At 38.6% G+C, this 25227-nt stretch overlaps 1 non-coding gene and 1 pseudogene across 1 annotated transcript; both read left to right on the forward strand.

Moving 5' to 3' along the window:
- Positions 1-1662: 1662 nt before the first annotated feature.
- Positions 1663-23231, forward strand: LOC108214636 (uncharacterized; annotated as a pseudogene).
- On the forward strand, positions 11952-12058 carry LOC135151781 (small nucleolar RNA R71). The gene has a single exon (XR_010290700.1). It is a non-coding gene; the product is annotated as a small nucleolar RNA R71 (small nucleolar RNA).
- Positions 23232-25227: the final 1996 nt, after the last annotated feature.

Raw genomic sequence — 25227 nt, forward strand, 5'->3', positions numbered from 1 at the left:
TTATATTACATATACAAGTAGAATGTAATTAATAAATACAGGTTATTGATAAAATAGGTACAGTACACAGAAAATTAAATAACACAAAAAATATTGTGAATCCAAAAAATTTATGTAGCATTAATAAAAATACAGAACACTAGATCGTGAGTACATGCATACAGAGCATGTGATTTCCATGTATTTTATTGAGTAACTAACTGTTACAAAATACATAAATTATATAAAAAACAAAATAAAATGACGAGAACGTGCGGTTAAAACTGAAAAGGCCATGTTGTGTTGTTAGACCTAACGACGTTAGTATACAGTTAATGTTACTAGGTTACTCAATGAAAAGGTTACCCACTGAATCTCCCCCTATATATATATTTAAATTAAATTTTACTATCATTGTCCTTTGCTTTTCTAATTTGATTGGAGCGGTGATCTTCTCTGCTTTTCTAAAATTTGATGTTTTTTTCTGATAAAAGAAGTTAATTTAATAATAAAAAAACCGTACGGCATCTATATAAACAGTAGCGTCGAACAAACAAAATACAGAAACAATAACTGATTAATCCATTCTTCTTGGAGATAAAATCACATGATTTGTTGAAGATGATATATACACATACTTCACCACTTTCGCTTCTGCCATAAATAGTTTGAGCTATCGACTGAGAATACAGTCCCCTGACAATTTCTATTACTAAATCAAGTACCATACTCACACAAACAGTGTGAAAATAACAAACTCACACAAAACGGTGAGACAACCAAAAAACCAAAACCAATCGTGACAACCTAAAATCCAAATGCGTCAATGAAATATTAGCTAAATCAAGGCAATCCTTAGATCGGGGGAACAAACCCACAAAAACAAGATAACTCGGACCACTTTCGAGGATAAAAGCATCGAGAAGAACGAGAAATCTGTAACTCCGTGAAATTGAGATCTAATAAAAAGAAGGCCGAATCGAAAAAGTTTTTGAATCTTTAGATCCGAAAAAACAAGCTAATGTCAAAAAAGTGGTATTGGAAAGAAGGAAGAAACACAAAAGAAAAGAAATAAAAGATTTTGGATCTTTCCATCCATAGATATCCCGTGGAAGCCCATGCTGCCGCTAAGCAAGAGAAAACGATAGGGCAGAAAATTAGGGTTTTCTCCTTATTCGAATGGTTAAAATTTGATGTTTTTTATTTGAGTATTCACTTTTAACTTAAAATTTAAAAATATTAAAATTATTTAGATTCTTAGTTTGTGCTGATGACACAATCCGACAATAACAACGATAATGACAAGTACCATGATAAAAAAAAACGTGTAGACATTACGGGCAAGAACAGTTAGGTGAGAGGTTCTTTCAAACTAAATACTCAAACTCAACTCACACTCCCGAATCATCTATTTTTTTTTAACATATGAAGTTTGATTTTTGACACACACTTAAAAGTGATTTGATGGGATAGTTAAAAATATTATTTTTGAAATTTTCTTTTTCTAAATAAAAAAAATATGTAATCAAAATTTAAATTCACAATAAAAATCAATTAAAAATATTAAATTTTATTATCCGGTCAGCCCACCTAAAAGTAAGCCCACCTAAAAGTATGTATCCAAGTAAAGAGTGACATTAAAAACTGAGGTGTTTTAAAAAAAAAAAAAAAACTGAGGGAGTGAGATATAAGGTGCTGCTGTTTTGCCAAAGGCTCTCATCACTCCTGGACGCACTCTTGATTCATTCATGTGCTTCTTTCCAGTTCTTGATAAGGTGTAGTAACCGAGTCCACAAAATATGTTTCTTCTCAATCATTTGCATGCATGTGTGTCGTGTTATCATCTACTTAACATAGTAGCTACTTTGTTTAGTTTTAAATTCCTTACTTTAGTTAGCTTTGATCAACTTATTACTTGCTTCTGCCATCAAATTTATGATCTAGGTTCTTAAGTTTTATGTTACTTTAAGTTAATTAGTTGCTCTGATTTGTTGTTACCTTTTCTGCTGGGTTGTGAAATAGAAAAGGGGATTTGTTGAATCAATTCCTAGCATTTGAGTTTGTTGCTAACTTAACACTTGTGGACCAATAATTATAGCTACTTGGATAGGAAGAGGAAAAATGCATGCGGAGAGGCAACAAAAATTGACCAGACAGCATACAATCTGTTATAAATTTGATATAGTTATATTACATATTGTTTAGTACTGGCAAGTGGCAACAAGAACTATGCAAAAAGTTTGTATTAATCATGAGGATTTTAATATTATTACTCTTAGTTTATCTTAGTCTCTTAGATTATAAATTTACACTAATATCACATTACAATTACCTGTAGAGGTATCGATTTGTACATATGCGTGGTTATATATCAACATAAAAGATTGTCATTTTTGAAATTTGTAATATTTATTTATAAAACTAAGGAAAGAAAAATTATTCTGTTCACTGATTTTCATATATTAACTAGCGTGGAAGCCCGTGCAAGGCACGGGCCAGCATCAATGATATATATTATTTATTTTAAGTAATAATTTTGTTATAATATAATTATGTTTTTCTTAAATTTTTAAGTATATTTTTATTTTAAAACAAACTAATAATACCAATAATATCTAATTCAATATAGTGAATATATTTTTATTTACTCAGACTAACACGAAATAATTTGTACATGAGATATTTTTATAGTGAAGTTTGGTGGCCTATTCAATCCAATTTTAATGACATAGTTAGAACTTTTAGAAGCAAATTATATATCTCAATTTATAAAATAGATAAATAGTTGAAATTGATTTAATATGTTCACAATTTATAGTCACTGTTATAGCCAAATTTGGCTTGGCCCTTGTTGGGCCGGGTACGTACCTAGCTGATCTAGACAAATATAAACTTAGCTCATCCCTCGGAGGGCGCGGCCCTCTCGTCCCTCGGAGGGGCGTGGCCCTCCGAGCCCTCAGAGTGCGCGGCCCTCGGGAGGGCTCGGCCTCTCGTTCCTCGGAGGCCTCGGAAGGGCGTGGCCCTCCGAGCCCTCGGAGGGCGCGGCCCTCGGGAGGGCGCGGTCCTCTCGTTGCTCGGAGCCCTCAGATGGGCGTGGCCCTCCGAGCCCTAGGAGGGCGCGGCACTCTCGTTCCTCAGAGCCCTCGGAAGAGCGTGGCCCTCCGAGCCCTTGGAGGGCTCGACCCTCGGGAGGGCGCGGCCCTCGGAGGGGCTCGGCCTCGGAGGGGCATCTTATGTACTCAGACAAAGAGTGAATGAGCACCTATGATAGAGTTGGAAACAAAGGTATGTGGCTGAATCAAACTATCCAGGTAGTTGTCTCCTTAAGCGAGGGTGCGCCCACTTGTGTTCATCCCACGGAAGGATGTGTCCACTGAAGACGCATCTCTTGTGCAAATATACTAGCATAGCTGGATGAAATATAGAAGACCCTTTCTATTGGAAGGGGTGTGCCCATTCGATAATTCATGAATATCAACCCTTCCAGGGGATATTGAAGACAACCCCTCCGGGGGATAAGAAGACCTACCCCTCCGAGGGATATGACGACCCATCCGAGGGACATGAAGACTAGTTACCAGGCTCATCTGGTAGTTATCAGGCTCATCTGATAGTTCCCGGGCTCATCCGGGCATGATCTACAATCCTCAATCCTGCTATCTGCCGAGTTAACCCTCGTGTGGGGGCTTGAGGTGATCATGGCTCTTAAAGGCCCTCAGGGGTAACATGAAGGCCGATCATATGTCTGAATCCTGTATTTTGGTGAGTTAGCCCTCATTGGGGGATTGAGACGATCGTGTAACTTGGATCCTTATTTGCTTTACTTCACAATGAAGACCTCACCGGGAGGTGAGGACGCGTCCCTGCACCTCGAGGAATGGCCATGGCTCTCCCAGATGACCCTTCCATGTCACAAGGAGTCATGGTTGGTGTTATCTCTCGTAGCGGAGATAATGCTGTGTCCGTGATGTACTTGGACTAGGAGTCTGAGGTAGTCGGCCTCAAGGCTAATTCTAACTGGAGTGGAACTCTAAGTGATAAGTCACCGGCTTGAGGTTGGTCTTATCCCCAAGAAGCCTAGTCCTGATCAAACTAGGAGTCTTGGTTCAACAGAACTACGTATGGCTTGATCCCCTATAAATATAGGGGTACGTAGGCACATTAGGGGATCATGAGTTGAGAGCACAAGGAGGCAACTCAAAACCCTAATCTTAGCCACCCCCTAAAACGCACAACCACCACACTCCGGTGACCAAAACCACCGTCACAGATCTTGATTCCGTCCATGAACCTCATCTTTGTTGATTACCAAATTCCTCTATCAACAAATTGGCGCTAGAAGAAGGGGCTATTCAAGATCTTCATCTTAGGAGGAAGAGATGTCACGTGACGACGATTCGTACGTAGAGATGGAGCGTTTCGTAGGAGGATGATGGCCGGAAAACAAGCGAATATGAAAGCTTCATTCATATCTTCAGAGAAGGATGAAATCCTCACCAAGAGTTCGGAGGAGGATGTTCATCAACGAAATTCTAGGAGGTAACCTAATTTGTGAGCAGGGTTTTCTGGACCGGGGAGTCAGCGAAGAATGCGATTTTCGGAGGCCTGACACCTCCGAAGAGGGTACACCTCCCCTGAAGAGGGTACACCTCCCCTGAAGAGGGTACACCTCCCCCGAACAGGGTACACCTCCCCCGAACAGGGTACATCTCCTCTGAAGAGGGTACGCCTCCCCCGGACAGGGTACACCTCCAAGTGATGTGGATCCCGACTACCACCGCGAGGAATGCATCCCCTGACACCTATGAAGAGGGTACGCCTCCCCCTGACAGGGTACACCTCCCCCTGACAGGGTACACCTCCAGGTGAAGTGGTGCCCGACTACCACTGTGAGGAATGAATTCCCTGACACCTCCGAAGAAGGCGCACCTCCGGGTAAGAATCTCACAATGCTTTTGCATGTTATTGCTAACAAGTCTGTTGTAGTTTGAGTCTTTACGAGAAGGAGATCGCCTCCCTGGAAGCCTCGACGGTTTTCTGAAGGGGCGCGCCCTCCCCAGAGCAAGTGATTCGAGGTTCGCGAGAGGCGCATGTTGAAGGCCTGACCACAGGTGATGATATGAAAGGAAAGTTACGAAGGGCGAGCTATTCAGATGGGACCTAGCTCGAAAAGTCGTAAGGGTGCGCGCCTTCCCCTGACTGGGCACGCCTTCAGGTAAATACTAAACCCCCTCAGTGTTTAGTTCCCTAATACTACTGCATGTATAAATTCACAGGTAATGTGGTGTTCGACTACCTTTATGAGGAATGCACCTCTTCGTCGTGAGGGATAGTCGCACCTTCCTCTAACAAAGCACGCCCTCATAAAGGGGTGCGCCATATCCAACTAGTATTCTATCAGGGAACGAATTGTGCGCCTCCTTCTGACAGGGTGCGCTCTCAGGTATGCTTGATGCATTGATTGCTAAATATGATTTTGTGTGAAAACAAACATACGTAGGAAAGGAGCTCAATAGTCTTGAAGAGGTCACGTCCCTCCCTAGGGCGCGCCCTCTCGGGAGTATTCATCACTTGAGTGCGCGCCCCTTATGAGTGATATGAGGGTTCCCTTGATAGGGCGTGCCCCCAGGATGAAAATGAAGGAGGATACTTGAAAGACGTGCCTTCACCTAATAGGGCGCGCCTCGAGTTCCTAAGTCATGTGCAGGGATTAATATTTTCTGAGAGGGCGCGCCTCCCCCTAACAGGGCACGTCATGAGGTCAAGTCCAACATTCTAGAGGAGTTGTTTGTCTTGATTAGGACGCGCCCTCCATTCTACAGGAACGTAGCATGATACCTGCACAGTCTTTGATCATGATACACTCAATACCTTTCAAAAGTTTGCCTAATTATCCATGATACGCTCTGGATTTAATACTTGCACATCCATGATACATTCTGGATCTTACATATCCATGATATGCTCTGGATAACGTCCCCATTGAGCCATAAGCTCTGGGACCCGTGCGATGCACCAGAATTATTTAAACCACGATAAGATTCGGGACGCCCCGTATGGGGTGATGTATGGACTGGGGAGTAGTCCTCAGGATTTTCTTACACAAGCAGGTGATTCACACATGAAAAAGATAGGCCGTGCCATTCTCCTAACTACGAATAGGCTGCGCCCTCTGCTCATAATATTTTTGGGAGAAAAGGAACATTGCAACAAGGCTACGTCATTCAATAAGTCGCGCCCTCCATTTACCATTCATAGGCATCGTGGACACAGTAAGACTTGAAAATAGTCGTGCACCTTCATGACATGAAATCGCGCCCTTCTTTTGAAAAAATTCATCGCGCGAATCTTATGATTGAATGTGTCCCTTAGAAGGAATAAGTAAGGATGCGCCACTGTCAACGACAGATAGGCCGCGCCCCTACTTTGTGTCTACACATAGGTTGTTCATAACTTATGAACATATATATCATGGCGCTCCAGACTCATCTTTAGCCACCTGAGCAGTTATAGAAAAGTGCAATGCACATCACAAGAGGAAAAGGTGAAACCATCCACCGAAAGCAGCTGAAGAGCGCGCCAATTGGCTAAATGTTCAAAGACACCGACATTATATACTGGCAAGGCCTGTGCAAAGCCTGCACCTTGAAATGTCGAGGAACGAAAACGGCTTACGTCGCATCTCTATGTGTGGACGCGCCCTCGGAAGAGGATATGTGACATGGTATAAAAATTCCCTTGATATCTTTAATATCAAGAGAATTTGGGGAGTACTTGTTAGAGCCAAATTTGGCTTGGCCCTTGTTGGGCCGGGTACGTACCTAGCTGATCTAGACAAATATAAACTTAGCTCATCCCTCGGAGGGCGCGGCCCTCTCGTCCCTCGGAGGGTCGTGGCCCTCCGAGCCCTCGGAGGGCGCGACCCTCGGGAGGGCGTGACCCTCTCGTTGCTCGGAGCCCTCGGATGGGCGTGGCCCTCCGAGCCCTCGGAGGGCGCGGTCCTCGGAGGGCGCGGCCCTCTCGTTCCTCAGAGCCCTCGGAAGAGCGTGGCCCTCCGAGCCCTTGGAGGGCTCAACCCTCGGGAGGGCGCGGCCCTCGGAGGGCTCGGCCTCGGAGGGGCTCATCTTATGTACTCAGACAAAGAGTGAATGTGCACCTATGATAGAGTTGGAAACAAAGGTATGTGGCTGAATCAAACTATCCAGGTAGTTGTCTCCTTAAGCGAGGGTGCGCCCACTTGTGTTCATCCCACGGAAGGATGTTGTTCGCACAAAATCACGCAAGCGTACGTGGTCACAAGTAGTATAGAATCAAATTCAGTTCGTTCCCACAGAGACTGGTGTATTCAGAAATATGCACTTATGCACCAATGTATGATTATTATTCAATGCTTGGACAAATAACAATTTGGTCGGTTTTATCTAAATTAACTAATTTAATCGAATTATAGCTAAGAGAATTAAAATCAAATTACTAATGAGAATAAAACATGGGATTCTAACTTCATTATATACTTCATTCAGAGTTATGCCTTATCGATATGTGATGGTTGATAACTAATCAGATAACACGAAACTGATACACGCTAACTGTCGTTATACGTGTACCATACTGCTACACATCCACAATTAAGATAGAAGGTAAACAGACACCAACTATGCTTAGACCCTATATGTCTATAGAATTTGAAAGCATAACGGTTGAAGAACAAGTTATCTATTACGATTACATAGGGCGATGCAAGATGGTTAAAATCACACCACTAATCATGTATATCGAATACATAATCCTATGTTCGCATGGCAAGTTCTAAATCAATATATCCACTGTCGCTTCAATAAAGATTAACCCACAACTTAGATGTTAGCTACGCATCCAAGAAGAATAAGCACAACCAATACGAAGAAATCAATCATTCATCACACAATTAATTGAGGCAAATCAACTACTGAAATCCATATATAAATCCGCTAGAATCCCACGATAATGATTAGCTCATAATCGAACTTCTCATCATCATGGGTTCGAATGTAAACATGGTACTGAATATGAAAAACAAAGTTAAAGTACGAGAATAAGAGTTAAGAAACAAATCCGAAACGAGCATCCAAAGTTACGCCTACTTCGAAGAATTACAAAAGTAAAAGCTATGAAATTCGATCTCGATCTTCTCCGTAGCCGTCACGTGCTCCTTGGAATGATTCTCGGTTATGTTTTTAATCCCCCAAGTCTTTCTTGTACTTCCCCAACGAACGGGCCTTCAAACGGATCAAAAACGGTCAAAACGGGCCAAAAATCCCGCTCACAGCTCAGGCCGGGGCCTCACAGCTCAGGCCGGGGCCTCACATCTCAGGCCGGGGCCTCACAGTGGCAGAATTCTCAGGCCGGGGCCTCACATCTCAGGCCGGGGCCTCACGGTGGCAGAATGCTTCTTTGCCCATAACTCTCTCCTCGGGCATCCGATTGCTTCACCGTTTTTTTTCAATGAAAGCTATGATTCTCCTCTTCATCCTCCTTCCAAGAAACCTACATAACACAACACTAAAAAATATCAAAAATACCAAAAGCTTGAGGCCATTCCATCGTTTTAAGTCAAAACGAAAGCTTCCAAGTGGATATGAAATCCACTTATCACACCCCCAAACTTAAACCGATGCTTGTCCTCAAGCATAGACACACACACAAACACTACTAATGCATGAATGCAACTAAATGCCTACATCTAAATGAATCATGAAGTGTAATCATTGTTAACATATAACCCTCAGAATATGCAACATTCTCGGCATTCATCTCTTTCACATATTAGCCATGTTCTCTTCCACTAACAAGTGTGAAGTGCATCGTGTGTGCTAGCATGCTCTCTAGTGAAACAAAACAAAGACCATCAAACTTCAACAGAGTCCTCACTATGAGCCGTTAATCAGAATCAGGTTTAAACACTTCTTTACTAAAGAGTCAACTACAATTTAGGGTCACTAAAGAATTCCTATGCCTCTCCTATTTTTTCTATTTTTTTTCTTTTCTTGCTAAGTCTAAGGTTGGGACGCTTCTCAGTGCAAGTGAGTCACGACCGCCATTCGACTTCGCTTATTCTATTTTTTTTCTTTTTTTTTAATCAAGTAATTCTCCAGTAATCAAGGGTTGTGAAAAGTCACCAAGAAATTGCTTATTTCTAATACATCTGCACTTAATACCAGCACAAGTACATGGATCGTCCCTTTCACATGGCATTGCATTCTACCCATTGATCTCAAAGGAGTACTTGATAAATTTATTCTCTTTTTTTTTTCTCTTTTTTTCTTTTCTTTTTTTTTTTTTTAGAAAGGCATATTCATCTCTTAACTCCCCCAAACTTAAGATTTACAAACTCTAAGTTCAAAAAGAGAATAATCCTAACTCTACGCCCGACTCAACGCGAGGACTCAAGAAATAAGTTAGTCTAAATCTTATCTCTAGAGCATAAGTGTAATTACAAATTTCACACAAGTAGTTTCCAAGTAACAACGCATCACATGCAATCAAGACTACTAGCCAAGAAATTATGCACATAAACTCATCATAGGACATCAACTTGGAAAACAACTTCAAGATTCATGCAAATGCAACTATATGCAACTACTAACACATACTAAACACAAGCATATATATATATAAAAAAACTAACTAATATGCAACTATATGCGATAATATGCTAAACTATATGCAACATGCAATCTATATGAACACACACTACTACTAGTCCTTAGATTACCACCCTCAAACTTAAAATATTCAATGTCCTCATTGAAGGTGATAAAAAGGATCGAATGTACCTAGAAGTCGGGAGGATCACCCTCTTCGGGTGGAGGATCAGGTGGTGAATATACCATGCCAGCTCCAAACACTGGCCAATCAACCTCCACACCAATAGCTCGAAAAGCACTCCCAAGAGCCTGAGTCAAATCCTTTGCAAAACGGCGGTGAATGTCATGCATGTCATCTATGCGCCGTGACAGCCTTCTAAACTGCACATCACTTAAGAGATCCGGTGGTAGTTTGAGTTCGAGTATGGGAGCTTCTTCAATAGATGGTTTAAGATGCTCCTGAATATTTTTAAGCTCTGTTACTCCTTGAGACTCGAATGGCATATAAACCTTCCTCTTCCATGGAGATGCATTCAAGAACTGAAGTTGCGCTGCTTCCTCTTCACCTCCGAATTCAGCTTCACCTATTAGAACCCTTTCCAAGATGTCAGTTTTCAGCCTTGGGTCAATTTCTGGATGAGCTGCAGCTTCTATTGGCTCCACCTTAAAGCATTCTTCTTCGTCAGTTGGAAATTTCATTGCGTTGAACACTTTGAAAGTGACACTCTGATCTTGAACTCTCATTGTAAGCTCTCCCTTTTGCACATCGATCAAAGTTTGGCCTGTAGCTAAGAACGGCCTTCCCAAGATAATGGGAATCCCTCATCCTCCTCAAAGTCTAGAATGACAAAATCAGCAGGAAATATGAGCTTATCCACCTTAACCAAGACATCCTCCACTATACCTCGTGGGTAAGTGATGGACCGATCAGCCAGTTGTAATGACATGTTCGTAGGTTTCGGCTCCGGCAGCCCAAGTTTCTTGAAGACAGACAACGGCATCAGATTGATGCTAGCTCCCAAGTCACACAAGCACGTGTCGAAAGATAACTTGCCAATAGTACACGGGATTGTGAAACTTCCCGGATCTTTCAGCTTCAGTGGCAATTTCTGCTGCAACACAGCACTACACTCCTCGGTCAAAGCCACAGTCTCCAATTCCTCAAGTTTGAGTTTCCGAGAAAGAATACCTTTCATGAATTTAGCATAACTCGGCATTTGTTCTAGAGCCTCCGCAAAAGGTATGTTGATTTGTAATTTCTTGAAAACCTCTAGAAATTTAGCGAATTGCTTATCGAGCTTATGCTTCTGAAGTCTCTTCGGAAAAGGGGGAGGTGGATATACTTGCTTACTACCAATATCATCTTTCGGACTAGGCTTCTCGGCTGAATCCTTTCTTGCTTCCTCGTAGATTTTCTTCTTGTCAGCTTCAACAACAGTTTTTCCACTATCAGACTCAGATGAGAGCACGGTTGTTTCAACCTTTTGATCACTCTCTTCCTCGTTTTGCTCTGTTGCTGATTCTTTTTCCTTTGTAACCTTTCCGGACCTCAAGGTGACAGCCTGTACCTGTTCTTTCATCTCTTTCTTACCCGGATTGGCCTCGGTATCACTAGGAAGCGAACCTTGTGGTCTGTTTATCAACGCGTTAGCAATCTGCCCAATCTGATTCTCTAAAGTCTTGATTGACACCGATTGGCTTTTAACCATTAGTCGTAATTCTTCCAATTCTGATCTTTCATTGGAAGACTGTCCAGCCACCCCATGATTTTGTTGCTGGAATCCAGGTGGATGGAATTGCTGCTTCGGTGCAAACTGTTGTTGAAAACCAGAAGGGTTGAAAGGTCTAGCTCCTTGCTGCTGAAACTGTTGTGGTTGTTGTGGCATGAAGTTCTGATTATTGCTCCAGCTGAAATTCGGATGATTTCGATTATTCGGGTGATAAGTAGCCAGAGCTGGCTGCTGAGATCTCTGAAAATTGCTCACAAACTGAGCTGACTCGCTAGATATGGCACACTGATCAGTGGAATGTGTACCCGTACAAAGCTCACAAACTGAAGGTTGCTGATGAATCCCCAAGTTTACCAAAGAATCCATCTTCATAGAAAGAGCCTTAAGCTGAGCAGTCAAAGCGGTAGTAGCATCAACATCTAGAATTCCTGTTGCTTTGCCCTGATGAAGACGCTGGGTAGGATTCTGATATTCATTTGCAGCCATCATCTCGATCAACTCATAAGCCTCCTCATAGCTCTTAGTCAATAGAGCTCCACCTGATGCTGCATCGAGCATTGGTCTCGATTGAGGACCCAAGCCATTATAGAAGCAATTGATAACCATCCAATCAGGCATCCCATGATGTGGGCACTTCCGAAGCATCTCCTTGTAGCGTTCCCATGCTTCACAAAGAGTTTCACCAGATAGCTGAGAGAATTGAGTGATAGCATTCCTTAGTGCAGCTGTTTTAGCCATAGGGAAGAACTTAGTAAGAAATTTCTGAGCCAGATCCTCCCATGTCGTGATAGATCCTGCAGGAAGAGAATGCAACCACCCTTTAGCTTTATCCCTCAGAGAAAACGGGAACAGCCTCAATTTGATGGCATCTTCCGTAACACCATTGAACTTGAAAGTGTCGCAGATCTCAATGAAGTCCCGAATATGCATATTAGGATCCTCTGTCGGAGAACCCCCAAACTGCACTGAGTTCTGTACCATCTGAATAGTGCTAGGTTTGATCTCAAAAGTGTTGGCCTCGATCGTTGGCCTGACAATGCTCGATTGAATATCATTGATTTTAGGCTCTGATAAAGCCTTAAGAGCCTTAGTATCATTAACTGCTGGTGGTTGATCATCCATTGTAATACTCACTGTTGTTTCTTCCTTAACCAATGCTTCTTTACGAGCCTGAGAACGTGTTCGCATACACGTCTCTCAAGTACCTGAAACACACACAAACGAACTAAAGTGAGAAAAGAATCCAAGTCAGTGAACTTTAACGACCACTGATGACAAGCACATAAACTAAAATATAACACCGAGTCCCCGGCAGCGGCGCCAAAAACTTGTTCGCACAAAATCACGCAAGCGTACGTGGTCACAAGTAGTATAGAATCAAATTCAGTTCGTTCCCACAGAGACTGGTGTATTCAGAAATATGCACTTATGCACCAATGTATGATTATTATTCAATGCTTGGACAAATAACAATTTGGTCGGTTTTATCTAAATTAACTAATTTAATCGAATTATAGCTAAGAGAATTAAAATCAAATTACTAATGAGAATAAAACATGGGATTCTAACTTCATTATATACTTCATTCAGAGTTATGCCTTATCGATATGTGATGGTTGATAACTAATCAGATAACACGAAACTGATACACGCTAATTGTCGTTATACGTGTACCATACTGCTACACATCCACAATTAAGATAGAAGGTAAACAGACACCAACTATGCTTAGACCCTATATGTCTATAGAATTTGAAAGCATAACGGTTGAAGAACAAGTTATCTATTACGATTACATAGGGCGATGCAAGATGGTTAAAATCACACCACTAATCATGTATATCGAATACATAATCCTATGTTCGCATGGCAAGTTCTAAATCAATATATCCACTGTCGCTTCAATAAAGATTAACCCACAACTTAGATGTTAGATACGCATCCAAGAAGAATAAGCACAACCAATACGAAGAAATCAATCATTCATCACACAATTAATTGAGGCAAATCAACTACTGAAATCCATATATAAATCCGCTAGAATCCCACGATAATGATTAGCTCATAATCGAACTTCTCATCATCATGGGTTCGAATGTAAACATGGTACTGAATATGAAAAACAAAGTTAAAGTACGAGAATAAGAGTTAAGAAACAAATCCGAAACGAGCATCCAAAGTTACGCCTACTTCGAAGAATTACAAAAGTAAAAGCTATGAAATTCGATCTCGATCTTCTCCGTAGCCGTCACGTGCTCCTTGGAATGATTCTCGGTTATGTTTTTAATCCCCCAAGTCTTTCTTGTACTTCCCCAACGAACGGGCCTTCAAACGGATCAAAAACGGTCAAAACGGGCCAAAAATCCCTCTCACAGCTCAGGCCGGGGCCTCACAGCTCAGGCCGGGGCCTCACATCTCAGGCCGGGGCCTCATAGTGGCAGAATTCTCAGGCCGGGGCCTCACATCTCAGGCCGGGGCCTCACGGTGGCAGAATGCTTCTTTGCCCATAACTCTCTCCTCGGGCATCCGATTGCTTCACCGTTTTTTTTCAATGAAAGCTATGATTCTCCTCTTCATCCTCCTTCCAAGAAACCTACATAACACAACACTAAAAAATATCAAAAACACCAAAAGCTTGAGGCCATTCCATCGTTTTAAGTCAAAACGAAAGCTTCCAAGTGGATATGAAATCCACTTATCAGATGTGTCCACTGAAGACGCATCTCTTGTGCAAATATACTAGCATAGCTGGATGAAATATAGAAGACCCTTTCTATTGGAAGGGGTGTGCCCATTCGATAATTCATGAATATCAACCCTTCCAGGGGATATTGAAGACAACCCCTCCGGGGGATAAGAAGACCTACCCCTCCGGAGGATATGACGACCCTTCCGAGGGACATGAAGACTAGTTACCAGGCTCATCTGGTAGTTATCAGGCTCATCTGATAGTTCCCGGGCTCATCTGGGCATGATCAACAATCCTCAATCCTGCTATCTGCCGAGTTAACCCTCGTGTGGGGGCTTGAGGTGATCATGGCTCTTAAAGGCCCTCAGGGGTAACATGAAGGCCGATCATATGTCTGAATCCTATATTTTGGTGAGTTAGCCCTCATTGGGGGATTGAGACGATCGTGTAACTTGGATCCTTATTTGCTTTACTTCATGATGAAGACCTCACCGGGAGGTGAGGACGCGTCCCTGCACCTCGAGGAATGGCCATGGCTCTCCCAGATGACCCTTCCATGTCACAAGGAGTCATGGTTGGTGTTATCTCTCGTAGCGGAGATAATGCTGTGTCCGTGATGTACTTGGACTAGGAGTCTCTGAGGTAGTCGGCCTCAAGGCTAATTCTAACTAGAGTGGAACTCTAAGTGATAAGTCACCGGCTTGAGGTTGGTCTTATCCCCAAGAAGGCTAGTCCTGATCAAACTAGGAGTCTTTGTTCAACAGAACTACGTATGGCTTGATCCCCTATAAATATAGGGGTACGTAGGCACATTAGGGGATCATGAGTTGAGAGCACAAGGAGGTAACTCAAAACCCTAATCTCAGACACCACCTAAAACGCACAACCACCGCACTCCGGCTACCAAAACCCGTCTACACATATTGTGATCTCTCTTTGTCTCTTTCTCCCCGTTTTCTCAATCATCTTATAACACTCTACACATATTTATATGTTGATCATTACTATGATCATCAACTGGTCGAACAATCATTTACTACCCTATTACTATCTTATCATGAAAGTTTATCAATATTTAATAAGGTGATCTATATTTATAAAATCATATGTGATTGTTTTTATTTAATAGTCAATTGTCTAAAACTCGACTGATATGAATTGTAATTCGGTTGAGTACATGCACTCAAACTCTTTTCCAAACTAATTTTATATTGTTTGGATGATAACTCAATTTTGAGTGCCACTCGAAAAAAACTCGATTTTGTTTGTGTTTTATAATATAATTATGTTTTATTAAACTTCTAAGTATAAATTTTTTTTTGAAACCAACTAATAACATCAATAATATCTAACTCAGGATAGTACATATAATTTTATTTACTCAGACTAACACGATATAATTTGTATATGAAAGATTTTACAATCAATAACACATGTTCAATTTTTAGACGCAAATTATATATTTTAATCTATAATACATATAAATAGCTGAAATTGATTTAATATGTTCACAAGTTACGATCGCCCGTAGTGATATGACCGAATTCAAATACATGCGCATATAAAAGTTTAACCATACGAGTCGATCGAAGTTCAGATACACATAATGATACACATAATTGTTGTTGTCTCCCTTTCTCTCCTCGTCTCTCTCATCTTCTTATAACCAGTCTACACATATTTATATGTTGAACATCAGTCGGTCGAACGATCATTTGCTACCCTATTACCATCTTATCACGAAAGTTTATCAATATTAAACAAGCTGATTTATTTTTTATAAAATTATATGTGATTATTTTATGTAATAGTGAGTGTCTAAAAGTCGACTGATTTGAGTTGTAATTCGGTTGAGTAGCTGCACTCGAACTCTTTTCCAAGATAATTTTATATTGTTTGGATGATAAGTCAATTTTAAGTGTCACTCGAATAAAACTCGATACAAGCTTGTGCCAACTTGAATTAGACGTTAAGAAGTTTAATAAATGGAAAAAAGTTTAAAACTGAAAAGATTGAATAATGACATAATTATTCAAGACTCGTGAAATTGGATATAGTATTATAATATATAATATAATTTATCGTATAAAATACATATGTTAATAATTTAATCTCCAAAATTAATTTATAAATAAATCCAATTTTTCCCGGTACTTCAATATTTACCCCGAGCACTCATTAGTCGATATAATCAATGAGTCAAGTCATAATTTGGTTTGTAAACAGTGGCTACCGAAGTAAGTTGTCACTTGAGTTCATTCTAAAAAAAAAAAGGTTTTCACTTGAGTCCATTATATGTAAATATTTTTTATTTTTTAATTAAATGAGAATTAAAAGATCTTAATTTAAATTTTTAATTAAAATTATCTGATTAAATGTTCCAAAATCAGTTCAGATAAATATTTTTTTGTAAATTAACTAACTATTAGCATTTAATATTTTTTGTATGAATATATTAGTTAAAAAACTTTTGTAAAGGAGGGGTCATTAATAAGTGGCAAGTGTAATTAACATAAATATTAATGTACAAATACCTTAATAAATGATATTTAATATGTTGAATAATAAATGAACTATATTGGTATTTTTGTAATTATAGGTTAAGTAGGGGTATAATGGACATTTCACGCCTAATTCTTTTGCTCTTTTTGCCCTTGGTTGCAATTTAATATATAGAAGTAGATTCTCTGTATTTCATCTTTGGTGTAGAATGATATATGTAAGATAGACTTGAGCATGTTGGCTCTGAAAATGAGCTTATTATGATACTTTATAAATTTCTTTTGTGTGTCAGTTAGTGTTAGAGTTCACTTTAGTGAGGCTTCATATCTACCTACATCTTATTTAAGTGAAACTGAATGTGTCATATCTTGTTAATTGTTATCTTTTTTATAGTTTAAATTTAGTGTCAATGAGTCATATTAGTCTATTTCTTTAGTGGGTTACTATCTTTATGATGATTCTGGGATAGCCTAGTGGTTCCCTCTTCTCCTCTTGTTATGATATATTAGGGGTGATCGCGGTCCGGTTTGGTTCGGGTTGGAGGTAGAACCGGAACCAAACCATATATTAGCGGTTTTTAAAAATCTCAAACCAACTCGCGACCCGCAAACCAATTAACCCGGAACAAGCGGTGCGGTTTTTAATGGTTCGGTTAAGCGGATTGATCGGTTTATGACTAAGGCTTATAATCAGAAATGAGAATTTATGAATAACACTAGAAAATAGAGGATCATTTTGTCTCAATTTACATAATTTCACATAGTTAAATTAAAATACAAATTTTAGTCTAATAAAATGCATAAAGTTGAACCGAAGTCGTGGATTACTGAATTGATATGACACTTAGTTGGTATTGATAAGGTAAGCAACTAAACAACCTAGCAAGTATAAACTAAAAAAATTAATATATTTATGTAAAACTAATATTTTGTATATATATAATATTAAATATTTATACTATATATATACACATGCGGTTCAGTTTTATAACGGGTTGGTTTAATATAAAACCGAAACCAACCCACAAACCACGGTTTTTTAAATTAGTCGAACCGAAACCGTAAACCTCATTGCGGTTTCGGTTTGGATCGAATTAATATCGGATTGATTTATGCGGATTTTGCGGTTTAAACCAGACCGTGATCACCCCTAAGATATATTATATATATATATATATATATATATATATATATATATATATATATATATATATATATATATATATATATATATATATATATATTAGTGATGCACTTAAAAATAAAACCAAGGGTAAACCAATATATAAGCACCTAGCCGTTTATTTGTGTTGTGACTTTCTGTTCCAAAGAGCCTCAAAGAAGGCTGTTCTGAGTTGGGAAACTTCCGGCTGTCTGCATATCCATCTGCCTTTAAGATTGTAGATTTTCCGGTCTGTGTCTTATAATGGTTACCTTCTTGATTTCGTGTCAGCACTATCCCAATGTTGTACAAAGCTCATTCCTTGCTTTTATTCTGGTTGTTAAACTGTTTTTTTTACAGACTAATTTTGTTATCTTAGCATCTTTAATTTGTAAATATTCAAATGTCTTTTTGTTTAAGGGACAGGAGCTATTATTAATTGTGTCTTAAAATGGACATGGCAGTGTACTTTCAGCTTCTTAGCATTTTGTACATGTCAAATTTTTGTGGCATACTCGTCATGAACTCTTAAGTGGTGAGAACGTCTAGTTTTATAGCTATTTATTTCTCTACAAAAACGGTTGTTGCACTCGCCCAAAATCTTTTCATCCCAATCAGTAGTGGGTCACTTTTCTAATGCAGTGCAAAACTGTTATGTGTTATTAGTAATGTCGTGATTCATGACAAATTTATTTGTCAAGACAAACCAATTTGTTTTCTTTTTCCTTATTTGAAGCAGATTTTGCTACCCCGACGTTCATATCCTTAATTTGTTAGTTTAGCCAGAGATGATATTGCATGGATGAAAAGTGATAATCAAATCTGCTCTAATTTATTTTTTGTATCATATTTTTATTTTGCATATAATATGATTGTGTGTGAGAGCATGAGGGAAAGTGTGTTAATGGTGTCTTCTATTCGTTTCATTTAATCATAGTTGTTTATACATGCAAGTCACTTATAAACTCTTTCCCAGATATGTTTGTCAAGCTAGCAGTTGCGGTAGTTGGCGGTCTTCTAGGTTGCATATATGTGGTATCAAAGAGACCTCCTTCAAAAGTTTGTGGATCACCAGGTGGTCCACATATAACTTCACCCAGAGTAAGGCTCGCTGATGGAAGGCATTTAGCTTATAAGGAAGTGGGCGTTCCCAAGGAAACTGCCAAGTTAAAGTCATAATTATTCATGGCTTTGCTAGTTCCAAAGACATACATCTGCCTATTTCTCAGGTATCTCTAGTACCAAAGTCACGCGTGTAGAATTCAGATTGCATATTTGAACTTGTTTATATATTCATCACTGCCTTAGGTTTTAATATGTCATGGATATTGCAAGTTTTGACATTTTTCTTGTCATTTAATTGTTTATCTTTTGGTGATATTGCATGTGTGTCTGAGTGCTCCCATGGGCTAGAATAATAATGTATGGGGTGTGATAGTATTGAATCTAATATGTCTGTCCCCTTCAGTCCTTGAATCCTAGCGCCAGTGGGTTCTGCTTGCAGAGGCGCGTCTGGAGTTTTGACAGAGTAAAAGAAATCTTCATTTTCGGAGGTGCATCATAAGAATTTATCTTTGTATCTGAGTTGCATATTTTTTGTGTTACTTGGGCTTACACCACCATATCAAGGATTTCAGGTTTAACAGGGGGCGCAGTGTTAATTTTAACCATCTTTACAACTGCTTTATTAGATTATATTCATAACATTCACCTTACACTTTGATGATCAGTTTATAAGATCTAAAACTCTAGGCTATGCTCTTAGCTCTCTATTTTAAGATTTTTAATATTAGATTGAACCATATTATTTTTGTCCTCTCGAGTCGGGCATTTCCTATCAGCTTGGTCCAGTTTGGTGCAAAGTTCATGAAAAATTCCTTCATTTCTTAGACTTGTCACAGAGAAGGATATTCTTTAACCATCTTCTCAATGTACTCAGACCAATGTTCTCATTCCCGTCAATTCCTTTGAGTTCCGGTCTTGCGACTGTGCTGAGCGGGCGAAAGGAAAGGCAAAAGAGCATTAGACTTAGTTTTTTCTTAGCCTTATCACAAAGAATGGTATTCTTTAACCATGCTCTCAATGGACTCAGACTAGTGTGTTATGATTTATGAAACACAATAAATGCAATAAATATTTAATCAAACAAATCTCAAGAATTGTTTTGTGCATCGGTTACAGATTTGAAAGAGAGGATTTGTGGAGATAATAATATTTCAGCTTTATTTTAGGGATTGAGTAGAAGTTGGAGTTATAAATAGGGAGGTCATTTATATGTAAAGGAATGAAGAAATTAGACTGAAGTGTGTGTGGAGAGTGGGTAATTTCCCAAGGCTGTGTTTTCAACAGTATCAATAATATGATTTTATTCAGATTGGCATGAACTCTTTTAAGGCCCATATAACTATAAAATACTTCTATTTTATCAAGATATTCCAATTTCTAACATTGGCATAACTCATAAGAGCATATCCGTTCTTGGGGCCTTGGCAAGAACAAATTAAAACTTGAATCAACGTTTTACAGAAGAAATTAGAAGCAATTTGGCTGGATATTGATTTCTTCAAAGAAAGTATGGTTATACTTAAAAAGATAGACAACATTAATCATGAAACTACTGGACGATCTACACCTACAAATGTTTTTGAAAATTCATAGCAACCTTTACCAAAATATGGAGATGTGTTTGCGAATCAGGAATCCTTACCACAACGTCTTGAATTCTATACCGATATAACACACTAGCTGCTTCTGACGCTACAGTAGCTGCTGTATTAGCTACACTAGCTGTAACAACCTTATTTATTGTAATTAAAGTAGAGTTAATTGCAATTGGCACCCCTTTGGTTTCGGCTTATTGCACATTGCACCTAATAGTTTTGGAAAATACACTTTGCATCCCCAGACTTTTAACCCGTAGACACTTTGCACCCTTTGCGTTAAATTCTGCCGTTACCGTTAACTTTTGCATGGGCATTTTGGGAAATTTTCGTAAAGGGTAACGGGAATTTCCCAAAATGCCCATGCAAAAGTTAACGGTAACGGCAGAATTTAAATAAAAGTCTGGTTTTAATTAAATATAATTAAATTTACCAAAATGCCCCTACAAAAGTTAACGGTAACGGCAGAAATTAACGGAAAGGGTGCAAAGTGTCTACGGGTTAAAAGTCTGGGGCTGCAAAGTGTATTTTCTAAAACTATTAGGTGCAATGTGCAATAAGCCGAAACCAAAGCGGTGCCAATTGCAATTAACTCGTTAAAGTACAATATCTGTTATTCCAATAGCTAGTCTGCCTAAATCATAAACTTCCTTAATTCTGATCTGTTAGACTCCTGAAAACATTCCTATAGTAGATTATGGAATTGTAGTCACAGGTGTAGAATGTTTAGTATTCCATAATTTAGAGGAGAAGACAGGTGAAAGATAAAGACCCAAGATATTCAGGAAGAGCCTTGGTTATTTGTTTCAGTTGTGTGTTCTTTTTTTCTTTTTCTTTTTTTGTAACTTTCCTGTAGTCCCCATATAGATTAAATACAATTTAAAATAAGTATTGTTAGTGACTATACGAGTGGTGGATGTTGATATTGTTAAACTTGTCCATCTTATACACATTCTCTGCAGTACTGGACCAGTGGTTTGATTCTTTGTATAGGCCTATAATGTCTGGTTCTTACCATTGTATTTAATGTAGGATCTTTATTTCAACTTTCAGGAACTAATAGAAGAGCTCCAGATATATATCTTGTCATTTGACAGAGCAGGTTATGGAGAGAGCGATCCGTATCCAAAGCGCTCAGTCAAGAGTGAGGCATATGATATACAACAATTGGCAGACAATTTGCAGATCGGTCCTAAATTTTATGTGATTGGGATCTCGATGGGAGCTTACCCTGTCTGGAGTTGCCTGAAATACATACCACACAGGTTGTATCTTTCTTCTATCTTAGCCCCATGTTTAGAATTTTTTGTGTTTCTTTTTTCCATAAAATGCTTAGAATTCTTTTGCAAATTTGTATTTGCAGGTTGTCTGGAGCTTCACTAGTAGTCCCATTTGTCCACTACTGGTGGCCTTGTTTTCCTGCTAGCCTGTCCAAAGAAGCTTTGAGTTTATTACTTGTGCAAGACTAGTGGGCATTTAGAGTTGCACATTATGCCCCTTGGCTCTTCAATTGGTGGATGACTCAAAAATGGTTTCCTTTTTTATCTATCAACGAAGATAACATGGCCATTTTCAGTGAACCGGATTTAGAGATACTAAAGAATGCACTAGAAACTCCAAGTACTGATCAGGTATATAGTTATTACATGAGATGATTCTTTTGCACCAACTCTGCAGCCTGCAGGTTAAGCGATTCTCTTTTTAGTTGCACCAACAAATGATTCTTTAAAAAATTATAATAATTACTGCATAAACTTTTGCACAATGATCAAGCAAAAAAGGGTTCTTGTAATGCGGCACAATAACTATAATGTTGCCTGCTTGTGGTGCCCCCCCCCCCCCCCCCCCCCACACACACACACACACATAATTGCGGCCCTCCACATCCTCTCTGAAACTACTTTGTCATCCTTTTCTGTTAATACCCTATAATTACTAATTAGGAACACATTTTTTTTGTCAAAGCTCAATCATGTACCCTCTTCTTCAATCCCTGACAGTTTCATAGGGAACCAAATTGTTGCATATTGACTGCAAAAAAAGAAACTTTTTCATGTTTGAGCCAAAAAAAACTAAGACGTTAAATCAAACATCGATAAAAAGATCAATTTGAAGTTAAGATCTGCAGTGGTTTATTGATTGGTTTTTAAGTTTGTTTAGTCTTTGAATTTTAAATATACTTGGAGCATGAAGAATTATACACAGAATTCTAATTCTGGTAGGTTACTTGGTTAGCTATTGAGTGACAAAGTAGGAAGACTCCTATTGAGTGTTGCTACTGAAAGAGTCGATAAACATAAACTTGTTCTTTTGTTTAGTAACTTAAAATGGCAATGTATGGCAGAGATTGCAGACGGCAGCATAAGAGCTCTACCACAAAGCTAGAACACCCGGGTTAATCCATTCCACAAATAGATTTATTGATCAAAGCTGAATGAATAGTAGACAAATTCGTGTTGCATGTCATTTTGAAATACATTTCTTATGAGTTTTAGTACAAATGCACAAGACGATAAATCCATGGAGACTTAGAAGTCAATTTATTTATTTTTGTTTTACAACCATATGGAGTAGTTTTTTTATGAAGCATGCAAAACTTCGGAACTTTTATAAATATAAACAAATTTGAAAATTTTGCTTTTACTTTTCTTAACAGATTCTTTGGTCATCACTGATTATGTTACAATGTGTTATCCAGGAAAAGATAGTACAGCAAGGCGAGTATGAGTCTCTGCATAGAGAGGTAATGGTTGGATATGCGAACTGGGAGTTTGATCCAACAGATCTCCAAAACCCATTTTACTACTCTGTCGCCCAATTATACGAGTCATTTTGACTAGTACAGTGTATAATTTTTACAAAATTAAACATTTAACTTAATTTTAAATGTTTTTTCTTTCGGGACATCAAATGATTTGTTTTAGGCGCGGATCTTATTAGGGGCAAGGGGGCAACTGACCCCCTTAATTTTTATTTTTTTAAAATTATACATATTTTACTACAATGAAGATCCTTTTCCCAACAATGAAGGCTCAGTTCACATTTGGCAAGGCTTGGAAGATAAGGTAATTCCGTACAGCCTTAACCGTTATCTCTCACAAAAGCTTCCCTGGATTTGATACCATGAAGTTCCTGATGCTGGACACCTTTTAGCATTTAAAAGAAACTTTTGTGAGGCCAGAGCATCTCCAAGGGTAATCCCTATATTGATTACCTAAAAAATAATAAAATAATGGTTACCTAAAATATAAGTAAGCAAAAAATTGTTTTACTCCAATGGTATTACCTATACTTGTTACCTATAATTTAAAAATTAATATTTATTCAATATTTAAGGTAATATATGTGAGAAGAGGTAGAGTTGGAGTAAATATATGTTATATTATATAAGTAGTATTGATGACGTGGCATTATAGGGGTTGGCTTTTTGCTCCCTCAAATAAGGGGATGAGTTTTCTCTCCCCTAAAATTTTTAGGGGATAGAGAGTTGCGTTGGAGGACTGATTTTTGATGCTAAACCCTAAATCTTGTCCACCTAGACCAATTATGAGTAAGGAGAGCGTGCATTGGGGTTGTTCCCTATTTGATTCCCTATATTTTAAATCTATATATACAACTCAAGGAGAGAGAAAAATTGCACTAATAAATAACAGAAAAATAAGAGGAGATATGAGCTGGTGATGACATGGAGCATATAGGGGGTTGCTTTTTCATTACTCAAATAAGGGGTTGAACTTTCTCTCACCTGAAATTAATAGGGGATAGGGAGTTGCGTTGGAGAAGCTCTTTTTGTTCTCAACCCTGAAATCTTGTCCATGTGGATCAAATATAGGTAAGGAATGGGTGCATTGGAGTTGCTCTAAGAGCATCTGCAAGGGACTAAAACCATTAGCTAAATTATCTAGTTGGCATCCAGTGGCACTATTTAGATATTATGTAAAAAGTTAAGCACTCCAACCATTACCTCTTAGCAAAAAAATAAATAACTAAAATTGGAGTAGCTACATTTGTAAAATCTCTAAAGCTATTATGCATAATTTTAGATAATATAATTATACATAACACTATTGGAGTGAATCTAGGACCTCTTAACTATAATTTTAGATGATTATCCATATCAGGATTATCTATATATCATATTATAGCTAATAAATATGCATAACATCCTTGGAGTTGCTCTAATAAACATAACATTCTAGTAAAATCCTGCTGCAGCATTTCTTGTATACATATTGTTTTAGTTAAAGCATTACTCCCTCCGTTCCATTTTATATGACCTTTATTCCTTTTTGGGACGTTCAAAAAGAATAAATCTATTATACTTACTATTTTTTTATTAAATAAACACTATTACACCGATTACTTTTTTTCACTATTTGCAAATCTGTTATTAAATATTGATAGGTCCCATCACTCTATCCACTTTTCAACTAAATTTAGTATTTTTTTTTAATCTCCGTGAAAGTCAAATTAGCTCACATAAAATTGGACGGAAGGAGTATTAAAGTTCAACGGAGGATGTAGCTCCAGGTGCACCGGCTTCTAATGTACTAGAGGCCGAGGGTTGTATTTATCGTTTTGTGACTGCATGAATATGTCAGCTTCGTTCTAAGCTTGTGGGTCATTACATCAATTTCCTAAACCAACTTCACCTCCAGTTTATTACGAGAGTTCCTATAATTACTCCATAAACACTGCACGACCAAATCATGCACACACACATTACAATACACGCTAAAAACAAAAACTGAACGTTATTATTTTATATTGAGATTAAACCCAACATTTCCTCCCCTAATCTCAAACTCACTTTACTAACTCCTTAACTCCCAACAGGTTGCGATTTTCTCGAATTTTATACTTGCCAAAGCTTTTGTAAG

This window comes from Daucus carota, chromosome 3 (genome assembly GCF_001625215.2).
Source record: "Daucus carota subsp. sativus chromosome 3, DH1 v3.0, whole genome shotgun sequence".
In the NCBI taxonomy this organism is placed as follows: Eukaryota; Viridiplantae; Streptophyta; class Magnoliopsida; order Apiales; family Apiaceae; genus Daucus; species Daucus carota.